This window comes from Triticum aestivum, chromosome 7A, assembly GCF_018294505.1.
Source record: "Triticum aestivum cultivar Chinese Spring chromosome 7A, IWGSC CS RefSeq v2.1, whole genome shotgun sequence".
Taxonomy (NCBI): domain Eukaryota; kingdom Viridiplantae; phylum Streptophyta; class Magnoliopsida; order Poales; family Poaceae; genus Triticum; species Triticum aestivum.
The window spans coordinates 195,903,645-195,916,019 of NC_057812.1; the positions used below are offsets into that span (position 1 = coordinate 195,903,645).

General features: G+C 44.6%; 1 pseudogene; it reads left to right on the plus strand.

The window, feature by feature from the left end:
• The first annotated feature begins 6,598 nt into the window (after window positions 1–6,598).
• On the plus strand, window positions 6,599–7,469 carry LOC123153251 (probable ribosome-binding factor A, chloroplastic; annotated as a pseudogene).
• The last annotated feature ends 4,906 nt before the right edge of the window (window positions 7,470–12,375 follow it).

Sequence of the window (12,375 nt, forward strand, 5' to 3'; positions counted from 1 at the left end):
AAGCAGCCCACGTTTGCACCTTGTCATCTCCTGTCTTATCTTACTGATGTGGATGATGCTATGAACAACATGCCATGCACATTATCCAAAATAGATACAATGATTTTATTTGCCCTTCGTCTATGCTTGTTATGTTGATATGGTAATCCAGTAGTGTGGTGAAGCTCCCCGCATTATGAACAATGCCAAATTATGCTATTGACATTTCGAACTTACTCTTTATTTTCTAATTTGAAATTGGATAGAATTGGCATACCAATTATCATCTTTGTTTATACACGTGCAAAACCTGTCATTTCTCTGCTTTGTTTCAGGGTGATATGCCTGATGGCATGCACAAGTCTGCTGAAGGCTGTGAGACAAACCCAACATATATTGCAGCAAAGAAGGCAAAACATCTTGAAGATAGCGAGACAACCCCAAAGTCTTGTCTTGATGTAGTGTTCAAGTTACTTGAGACTAACAGTAACAGAATTTGTTGTCTGAATCAGTTCGACTTCTTCAGTCCCAAGTTCTAGCAGAAAGGCATTCTTCAACTCAACTTCGACTTGAAGTCCTATCTCTAAGAAAGATTGCGGAGGACACTAGTGAGAACCTCATCGCTAAACAGCTACACCTGGAAGCTATGACCGACATGCTAGGCCGGTCTCACAGCCTTGCTCAGCAACTTGCGCAGCAGTTCCCCCGCAAGGCTAACCTTTCTTGAACTGTCTTGGAAGTGGTCTCGGTTCAGTATTATTTTGTTACGCTGCAATGGTGCCCAGTTTTTGTAATCTGCTTCTTCGTTGCGCTTTATGATCACTGGTGGCAAACTTCGATGCCTAGTGGATGTAATATACCTTAAATCCTTTATTGTATAGTGTAGCTTTATTCTTAGTTACTATGTCGTAATTTCTTTATTGTATAGAGTAGGTTTGTTCTGAATTCCTACTAGTTACTGCCTTCATTTGCTATCTGAAAAAAAATCAGATGTAGTCGACCGGACCAAAACATTCGACTCTAACGGGCCAGGTTTTTAGCGGGCCACAATTGGGCTGGCCTGCGTCTTTCTTGGGCCCGAATGATTGGGGCCTTCACACATTGCGCCAGGCCCAAACTTACACCAGCCTATATTTTAGTTGGGCGTTTTGTCGACCCATCGCTTAGTTTGGCCCAGGTAGCGTTGGGCCATTAACAGGCTGAATATTCTACTGGCCTGTTACGGTCGAGATGAAACCATGGGCCTTTTGTAGGCCAAAATGCAAGTTGGGCCTCAATTTTCACTAGTCGTCAATGGGCTTTCAGCAGGCCGAAATGTAGACCGGGTCGTTTTGGGCCCAGTTAGCTCACGGGCCGTTACCAGGCTGAAACATATCTCGGGCCTTAGTTGGCCCACTAATATCATGGGCCTTTAAGAGGCCGAAAGCTTAGCACAGGCATCAACGGGCTGAATTACGCGACAGGCCTTTAACAGGCCCAAAGTCATGTTGGGCTTAACTGTTGCCACCTTTAGCACGGGCCGTTAGTGGGCCCGATGTCCCGTCGGACCATATATGGCCCATGGGCAGCACGGGCCATTCCCAGGCCGAAAGTCACACTGGGCTGAAATGGGCCCATGTCTACATCAGGCCTCTAACAGGCCGAAAGTCACTAGGCTGTAGTTGGGCCCAAATATTCAGCGAACAATTAACGGGCCAGATCTGGCTTCGGGCTGCAAATGGGCCCAAATATTGGGCGAACAATTAACAGGCCAGATCTGGCTTTGGGCCGTAAATGGGCCTTTATTAAGCAGGCCGTTATTGGGCTAGCCCACTAGTACCTGATTAAGTTCTATGGGCCTTTGACTGGGCCGGCCTTTTTAACCTATATGGGCCTATGTTGGGCCCAACCACGTGTCGACATATCATAGGCATGTCTCCTCCAATGGACATGCGACATCTGGCCCACTGCCGAGCTGACAGGTGTTCCCTTCGGCCAATCAGAATTTTACACGTGGAAATTTCCCATTGGTCAGGGCTGTTAACGGGTTATCGGATCCAAAATCCGACCCTATAGCTTAACGGCGTTCCGTTACGGTGGATGCCACGTGCCAGTCACCCTTGACGAAAGCACTTCTGTGACGCGCGATTTATCGTCATGGAAGTGGACACTTCCATGATGATAATCCCTAATTGATGTCATGGAACACTTCTACGACAACACATGTATGACTATCTTGATTCTGTCATAAAATCGTCATGGATGTACATGCATGACAAAAAACGCGACCTACTGTGACAAACACGTATCATCACAGAAGTGTTTTTTTGTAGTGATGCATATATATATGGTTGATCGTCGTTGAGGCGACCGCGGAGCGCTCTGCCCGCGTCCCTCCGCCCATGCTCTGCCAGCGGTTGGGCGTGCGCACGATCACATCGAGGGGCCCATATGCATGCGGTTGCGGCGCACGCGTTGCCACGCGATGCATTTACGTGCGGCACGATAGAATTAAGCGCTACAAATTAGAACTACATCAGGGCCTGTCGATATTCCTGTCCGCCCGGCTTCCCCTTTAATTCCGCGGCCATTATAACCTTAGTCTCTTCAACCTTTCGATCACGCCCCACCACTACAAGAAATATGTCAACTTATGACCTTCTGTCAGTGACCCTCGAAGAATTGGTCATAAATTTATGACCATTTTAGACCAATTGGTCAAAAGCTGTTCGGGGGGCTCCAAACCCTAAACCATTGCGACCATTTTGGTCAGAAAGGTCGTAATTTTCTTACATGAAATGTTCATAAAGCAAATAGCGCTAGTCTGCTACCTTATTTCTAGGTGTTAACGACCAATATAGATGGTCATAGCCTTGTAAATTGTGGTGGGTTGCTATGACTAGGCGCCACCTCATCTGTTTTGCCTATGTGTCATGTCCATGTGGCAGTTTTTGCCCTAGGTTGTGAAGCAACCTATATTTCTGTCATTCCCAAAATTCCCAAAAAAATCTCATAAATTCTTTGGGTCATATCTTCGTCAAATATATAAAAACCTTCCTTGCCTAGTTCAAAAATAATTCACAAATATTCATTTTCCTATTCTGTTCAGAATAACAGTTTGTGAAGGAACTACCACTTTGGCATGTCCAAATAGTATCCATTTTCTACAGTGCTTTCCTATGCCCAAATAACCATCCTCCACCAAATGCCAGCTCAATCCATTCATTATTTTGAGCCGAGCTTCAACATTCGTATTTATATCCAGTGTGGTAGTTTGCAAAGCAAGTACCACCTAGGCTCCTCCTTTTGAGCCGAAAATTTGTGAAGACGGTATTATTAGTAACTGATCATCCTCAGCCAAAACTCACGCCCATTAGCCGTGTACATTTCCCGTACCGCTAATCAAACACTTGGCTGCTAATTCATATTTGAGCATCGATCGGTCTCCTCGTGAGAATCTTATGTTGTAGTTTTCTTCCTAGCACCTACCTGGGGAGTGCCCAACCCACTAGACATGCCTAGGCTGCGCAGAACACATGGTAACGCTACGGTCACGCGGTGACCACGCGACGAGCATGCGAGTTTACGCGCTCTAGAGCTGGGGGCCTCGGCCACCGCCCAAACCTCGACGTATCGCCACCAAACCATGTATTTATGATTAAATAGGTACTTATGTAACTAGAAATGTTTTTTGGAAAAAATAAATAGCAAACTATGAGGCAGTTGCAGTTCAAATTTGACCCGCTTCCAACTGAATCGGCGGAAATTTGTCTTTTTCACGAGAGGTGGATCAAAACTTTTTACACCAACCATTTTGTCAATTGTGCATTAAATATGTCCTAGTATTTTAGAAAATTGATTTGGTCCAATTTTGCAACAATTATTTGGGAGGTCCTTCACAAAAAAACCTCCTTTTGGGCACTCGAAAAATGGAAAATGGTTTTTCGTCCAAAGAAAATGAAAACTTCCTTAGGCAACATTGTTAGCCATTCCAATATGCACCCTTGTGCACAATATGAGATCATTTGAACAAACTATGCCATGAATGCGGCCATAAGATTAATCATTTGGCTTGAAAGCCATTGATCTCCACACATGATAGCTCGTTTTTGAGAACACTTTTTTAAAATAATTGCCGTATTACAAGTTTGTTAGTTTTCCTAGGAACTTGGCCACATATAATGACACAATGCGAAGGTTTCCCAATGTTTTGATTTTTTTGAATTTTTTATGCCCGTTTCAAAATGCGGTCAAAACGGCGGGAATGACCGTTCTTAGCTAGTGGTTGAATCTCGGAATTTTTTCGGTGTTTCTATGATTAAATAGATACTTATGTACCTAGAAATGATTTTTGGGAAAATAAAGAGCAAACTACAAGGCAACTACAGTTCAAATTTGACCCGCTTCCAACTGAATCAGCGGAAATTTGTCTTTTTCATGAGAGGTGGATCAAAACTTTTTACACCCAACCATTTGGTCAATTGTGCATTAAATATGTCCTAGTATTTTAGAAAAATGATTTGGTCCAATTTTGCAACAATTATTTGCTAGGTCCTTCCCAAAAAAACCTCCTTTTGGGCACTCGCAAAATGGAAAATGGTTTTTTCGTCCAAAGAAAATGAAAACTCCCTTAGGCAACATTGTTTGCCATTCCAATATGCACCCTTGTGCACAATATGAGATCATTTGAACAAACTATGCCATGGCTGTGGCCATAAGATTGATCATTTGGCTTGAAAGCCATTGATCTCCACACATGATAGCTCGTTTCTGAGAACACTTTTTTAAAATAATTTATGTATTACAAGTTTGTTATTTTTCCTAAGAACTTGGCCACATATAATGACACTGCGAAGGTTTCCCAATTTTTTTATTTCTTTTTATTTTTTATTCCCGTTTCAAAATGCGGTCAAAACGGTGGGAATGACCGTTCCTAACTAGTGGTTGAATCTTGGATTTTTTGGTGTTTCTATGATTAAATAGATACTTATGTACCTAGAAATGATTTTTGGAAAAAATAAAGAGCAAACTACAAGGCAGCTATAGTTCAAATTTGACCCGTTTCCAACTGAATCGGCGGAAATTTGTCTTTTTCATGAGAGGTGGATCAAAACTTTTTACACCCAACCATTTGGTCAATTGTGCATTAAATATGGCCTAGTATTTTAGAAAAATGATTTGGTCCAATTTTGCAACAATTATTCGGGAGGTCCTTCACAAAAAAACCTCCTTTTGGGAACTCAAAAAATGGAAAATGGTTTTTTCATCCAAAGAAAATGAAAACTTCCTTAGGCAACATTGTTTGCCATTCCAATATGCACCCTTGTGCACAATATGAGATCATTTGAACAAACTATGCCATGGATGTGGCCATAAGATTGATCATTTGGCTTGAAAGCCATTGATCTCCAGACGTGATAGCTCGTTTCTGAGAACACTTTTTTAAAATAATTGTCGTATTACAAGTTTGTTATTTTTCCTAGGAACTTGGCCACATATAATGACACAATGCGAAGGTTTCCCAATTTCTTGATTTTTTTTAATTTTTTATGCCCGTTTCAAAATGCGGCCGTAACGGCGGGAATGACCGTTCCTAGCTAGTGCTTGAATCTTGGAATTTTTTTGGTGTTTCTCTGATTAAATAGATACTTTTGTACCTAGAATTGATTTTTGGAAAAAATAAATAACAAACAATGAGGACGCTGCAGATCAAATTTGACCCATTTCCTACTGAATGAGCGGAAATTTGTCTTTTTCATGAGAGGTGGATCAAAAATTTTGACACCCAATCATTTGGTCAATTGTGCATTAAATATGTCCTAGTATTTTAGAAAATTGATTTGGTACAATTTTGCAAAAATATATGGTAGGTCCTTCACAAAAGAAAGTCATTTTGGGCACTCGGAAAATTATTAAAAATAGCTAGAAAGATCAGAAATGCATAGAAATTGGTCCTTATCCATAGAATGTGGTCTAAATCTAGTGAAAATTTGTGTGGTGCCATTTTGCAAAATATTTTTGATAGCTACTTCAAAAAATCCCTCTATTTTTAGTACTTAGACATTTTTTTAAATCACTGGTTTTTCGAACCAATCACGACTCTTCCCACGGATTGATGACATGGCGCCCATCCATCCATCCATCCATCTCTCCATCCCACATCCAGCCATCCATCTATCTACAGAAAAAAAGAAAATAAAATGAAAATGAGATACCCCCCACCCGCAGCCCAAACCCTAGGTCAGATCCCATCGACGCCCCATCGCACCCCTCCTCTCCTCGCAGCCGCTGCACTCCTCATCCCTCAGATCCTCGCCACCGCCACCTCCTCCCAGATCCCCCTCTCCCCGACCCAGACCTCCCTCTCTCTGCCATCCCAAACCCGCCGCCGGCCTCCCCCAACCCCCCCTCCCCCCCGCCGCCGACCTCTTCATCGCCCCCAGCGCTGGCCATCCTTCCTTCCACCATCCAGATCCCCCGTTTCCTCGTTGTCTAGCGTCGCCGCTACCACCTCCCTCCGGCAGAGCTCGTCTCCGTTCCCCACGCCCTCATCCTCTTGCCCTCCCCTTCCCACTCCCACAGCGACGGCCGACGGCCTCACCGCGGCGCAAAATCCCCCACCACCACGAAGCCAGCGAGGATGTTCCCGTGACGGCCGCTGGTGTCCCCACCGCTGCCACGGGCCCTCGCCGCCGAGGCGCCCGTCTCCGTGCGGCGGCTACGCGTGGTGCGGTGCATGGCCAAGGAGCGACGGGTCCGAATGGTGGCGAAGCAGATCCAGCGGGAGCTGGCGGACATGCTGACCCGCGCCCCCGTCATGCAGCGCGCCGTCCTCCCCGATGTCGCCCTCGGCCCCGACCGCTACCTCTCCTCCCCCACCACCATCGCCGACGTCGAGCTCTCCAACGACCTCCAGGTCACGCCCGGACTCTCCCTCGAAACGATGCGGCTGTGCTGCAATCTGGGATGCTGAGTTCCTTGTCTCTGCTCCGGTTTGTGTCTACAGGTGTGCAAGGTGTATGTGTCCGTGTTCGGGGAAGAAGGTGGCCATGGCCGGGCTCAAGGACAAGACCAAGTACCTCCAGGTCACGCCCGAGGTCTCCAACGACCTCCAGGTCACGTCTGCTTACTTCCCATTTTGTTTATAGATCATTATGCTAGTTTATGTCTTGTTTAATTGGTTAATTGTTCATGCTTGAAGTTAATTAGCTGGAGTAGTTGGTTAGTTACACACTAGTTGGTGCATGCTAGCTCAAGTGTATACATGCATGGATGTATGTGTTTTGTAGTTGAAGGAGTTCATTCTGTGCAGCCGGAGGCGTACAAGTTCAAGATCGGCGACCGGATTTTTCGGAGGCCCAGAGACCCACCCCAGGACCAAGTTATCGAGATGCTACAGAAGCACAAGGATAAGTCTCAAGATGAAATCTAGCTATCTGGCTACAGTATGCCTTATGCTCTCGTTGATTTATTTCTTTTGCACTCTTTTGCAGTTCTATATTGATGACTGAGCGATCTTGTAGCAGCTAGCTAACTGCCTCTAGATTGTAACCCTGTTATGGGATGTGTGGTTGCGCATGCGTTCTGCATTGTCAAATGTGTTCTCTGTTGGCACACATCGTATGCAATGTTGTTCATAGTTTTTATATTTGTTGTCATGCGATGTGGTCACTGAATTACTCAAATTTGCTGGCCAAGTACTATGTAGTGTTGTTCTATGCTAGGCTACCAGGATAGGTAACTTCTGTATCAAAATCATGGATTCTAATCTTTACTATTATCTGCCATGGATCAACAATGATGCATCACAGGTAGTAGTAGTAGAGTCGGACTTGGTGCTGCATTGCCCAGTTATTAGCTCCTCGATCTGTTCCTCACAGCGTGGGGTCAGCACTTTACCTCAACTTGTCTGCATTTTCTCTCACACACTAGACTTGCTCATCCATAACACAATGGCAGTGCGTGAGTGAGTCCTGTAGGTATGTATGTTTTTGGGCTGGTTGTAGATGGCTTTGTATGTTATGGTAGTGTGCTTGCTCTCCCTGCTCTGCTTTCGCTTGTAGAAAAGAAGAGCAAAGCAGGGTAAGTAAAACACACTAGCAACTCTCTAATTAGAACACCATATGCTGTGCAACTCCCTACTAGTAGATACCAACCACATGTATCTACAGATTTACTACTAAATCCAATTACAGTACTACCCGATGTTGTGTGATTCCTTCCATTCTATGATTGATAAAGGAAGTACTTCATTAGTAACGAGACATGCTAATCTGGTGCTGGAATTTATAAGCAACTAAATTCTGCAGAATTAAGTTTCACATTCAAATCAATGGTATGTCATGTGTGCACCATGGACAGAAATTTTAGAGCCAACAGAAAGAAATTCTACTCTTTACTGGAGAACAGTATACAACATTACTTTGTTGGTTGCCTGCTAATTGTGTGCAAACTGCTTATCAATAGCTTATCAAGCACTGCCTGACTGGCTCGCATCGCTCTGCTGTCGTAGTTGTGCCGTCAGTGCTCTTTCCTCTCTGTCTGTCTATGACAGCAGGATTCATGCACCAAACCAAGAACCTGAATCTTTTGTTAGGCTGCTAGTAAACTAGGTTGTACTCCTTCCAATTGCAAGTTGGATATAACCTGCAATTAAGTGCACAGACATACATGGATTCTGGTTCAATTCGTATGTATGTCTGTATGTGCATGCTTACGACTTTGACTAAAACTAGTTAATTCATTGTTCTACCTTGAAGGTGACCAGTCCCTAGCTGCGTGCTTTGGTCGGCCCTGCTAATTTCAGTTCCTATGATTTTTAATCTCCGTTTTCTATTTTCCCCAGCTACCAAGACTCTGAGTTTGTGGTGATGGCAGCTGACACGAAGCCGATCGAAATCTTCCCCCACACCCTGTTGCTCCCTAATGATAACAAGGTAGAAATTCTGTCTGTATGCTGCATCATATATAGTACTGCTAATTAGTTTGTAAGCCGTTGCTTGCGTGATATGGTTAGACCGACGACTGTCAAGCTCATGATTCTATATGATGTGTCAAAGGTTAACAGAATATATGATATGACTTGTGTGCTGACCTCTAGTATCTTGCTTATCTGTAGTGTGTTTGTTGTATGCTTGCCTTTCTTTGGCCTGCTATTCTTATTTATCAAATGAAAGGACATTCTGTTTGGCAGTGGGCGGTTTTGCTCAAAAATAAGTAAATAAATTGTATGTGCATGCTGAAATGTTATATGTCTGTTGGTTGCTGTATAAGGGCAAGATGAATCGAATCTTGATGTGTACTCTTCAATTCTAGCTTATATTGGTGTCTTGCGATCCTAATAAATTATTGAATCCTGCTGTGTACTTTTCAATCCTACTATGTGTTCATATTGCATCTCTGTTTTCTTGTATGAACGAGTTATCTCATTTTAACTAGCTGGAGAACAAAAAGCATGGTACTAGCTCAATTTTTGTTATCATTATAAATAAGTTTCCTTTTCTTGAATGGTCTGTTCTGATTCTTCACCTTTTCTAATTCTTCCCTGCTGATTCATGCAACAGGGCGACCGAGGAAGGCATGTTGTCTGTTTTCTTGAAGGTCGTTTTGTTTGTTCCCAGCCCTAACTACAGTTGTCCAGCTAGTTCGGCATGTTGTTCATATCACTATTGTAGTCCAACGAGTTTGGCATGTTGTGAGTTTGTGATTGCTTGTAAAGCTTGTAAAGTATTGTATTACACTTGTAGTCATTACTGTGATTGCCGCTGTATTACCCTTGTAAGGATCTGGTTGCTCTTATTTCAAGTATTATGTGTGATTTTTGTCCGCCCATTTAAATAATGATTCGAATATGAAGAATATGAGCCTGATAGATGGGACCCACTTACCAGAACATGACAAATGGGACCCAGTTACCAGAACCTGACAACCGAGACCCATCTGACTAGTGGACCCTTCTTTTGGAAAAAAAGAAAACCTAAATTCGTTTAGACAAAAAGGCCACAACCCAACAATAAAAAAAGTTGCAATGTTGGGCTTGGCCCATGAAGCCGATCAAAAATTGATAGAAAAAAATATATAAAAAGGCCGAATTGTTGGGCTAGGCCCATGTAGAAAACTGAAAGGGATCGGGCTGAATCTTGTGCCACATCAGCTTGCCACGCTGGATGCCTATGTGGCCTGGGGAGGTTTCTAGTGACCAAAACACCATAGTAGACATTTTTGGTCATAAACGTCTTCGACCATTCCAGAAAAAAGGACGCTATAGTCAGATTATGACCGCCATCTTTTGACCTTCTGTTTTTGGTCACAAAAAGGTCGCAAATGAAAAACCATGACCTTTCAGCGACCAATAGTGGTGGTCACAAGTTGACATATTTCTTGTAGTGCACAACACGACAAGCACACCACGACGACACATAGAGAGGGGATGTCCAGCGGCGCTCCAATGGAGTTCGTCGAGCATAGAGTGGAGACCCACGCGAGGGAGACGGATCTCTCGATGGTGTACACCATCGACCTGGCCGTGGTGGACGACTACATCAACAACGTTGAGCAGTTGCTTGCTGGAGACAAGTACAAGGTGTTCGGCATCGACCTCCAGTACACCGCCGGTCGTCCCGGCATAAATCAGAAGGTCGCCGTCACATAGTTGTGCATGCGCCATCATGTCCTCATCTACCACTACTGCATGGCCACAGAGCCTTGCGACCGTTTCAACAGGTTTGTTAACAACACCGACTATAAGTTCGCCACGGTGGAAACCAAAGATGATGTAAATGCGCTCAGTGTTACGGGCTTAGCCTGCAAGAACCTTATCGAAATCCATGACCACTACAGGGTCTAGGGCAGCACGAAGGACTCCCTGGTCGAGCTCTCCTCGGCCATCATCGACCCCTACTACGAAAACATGAAGCAGGATGCCCAGAGAACAAGTCCCCTATCCTGGCACAGGGCCTGGATGCGGCAACTGGATGAACCTCACCTCAGGTTCATGGCCAAGAGCGTGTATACATGCTACGAGATGCACAGGAGGATCGTTGACATGAGGAAGTGCCTCGTTACCAAAATCAACGAGCCCGGATCGAGCCACAAGCAGAGCAAGCATCACAAGAAGTAGATGATGATCAGATGATCGTTTATGCTAGTTAATCATGCATGTAATATATAGTTTACTTTATTGGTGTGTGGAAATGTCATGTGTATAGTAGCCACCTATGTAATTATGCATGTAATAGTTTACTTTGGTGTGTGCAAATGCCATGGTTGTAGTAGCCACGTATGTAAGTGGATGTTTAATTTGGTTATGCAAGCATGTCCTTATAAGTGTGTCATTCATATATATATACATAGTGTTACTATTCATCACCCAGGTTGCAGAATAAGTTATTATTCATCCGAGGTAATCTTACTATCATTTCATAATTAAATTACATTTCGAATTCAAATAGTTACATTCCTATTGATTAATTACGTAAAATTTGACATAAAAAATATAGGTCATAAGACAAGAAAAATTGCAGTTTATGTGTATTTTAGACTATGTTTTTACGTTTGTAATTTTACATAACATAAAATATTTTTTACGGCTATTATATATTTTCTTATGATCCCTTTTTGTGTCGTAAATAAGACAAAACTTACGGAACGTAAAATTACAGTGCATTAATTGATAGTAAAATAGAGGAGGATGAAGAATAACTATTCCTCACCCAGGGTGACGAATAGCGCGACCCGTGTTACTATTCATCACCCAGGTTGCAGAATAAGTTTATATATATATAGGGTGGGTCTATTCTAATAACATCCCTTAAGACCTTACTCTAATAACACCAGAGCCTTATTCTGATAACACCTCCCACCTGATCGCCGCCGCCCCTCCCCTCCCGACCTTCTACCGCGGTAGCGGCCTGGGAGCGCCGTCGCCCTCCCCTCCCGGCCTTCTTCCGCGGCAGCGGCCTGGAAGCTCCATCGCCCTGCCCTCCCGGCCTTATTCCGCGGCAGCAGCCTGGGAGCGCCGTCGCCCTCCCCTCACGGCCTTCTTCCGCGGCGGCGGCCTGGAAGCATCGTCGCCCTCCCCTCCCGGCCTTCTTCCGCAGCAGCGGCCTGGCAGCGATGCCGCCCCTCCCCTCTCCGCTTTCTCCCGCGGTGTCGGCCTGGGAGCGCCACCGCCCCTCCCCTCCCGGCCTTCTTCCGCGGCAGCAATCAGCAGCAACGCCGCCCCTCCCCTCCAGGGCTTCTTCCGTGGTAGCGGCCAAGCAGCACTGCCGCTCGGCCTTCTTCCACGGCAGCAACCGAGCAACGCCTCCCTGAACAGCATATCGGCCTTCTTCCACGGCAGCACGTCGGTAGCGCCGCCCCCAAACTCCTGCAGGCCTGCAATTAGTTGTACTTCATTAGATGTGGATTGGTGCTACA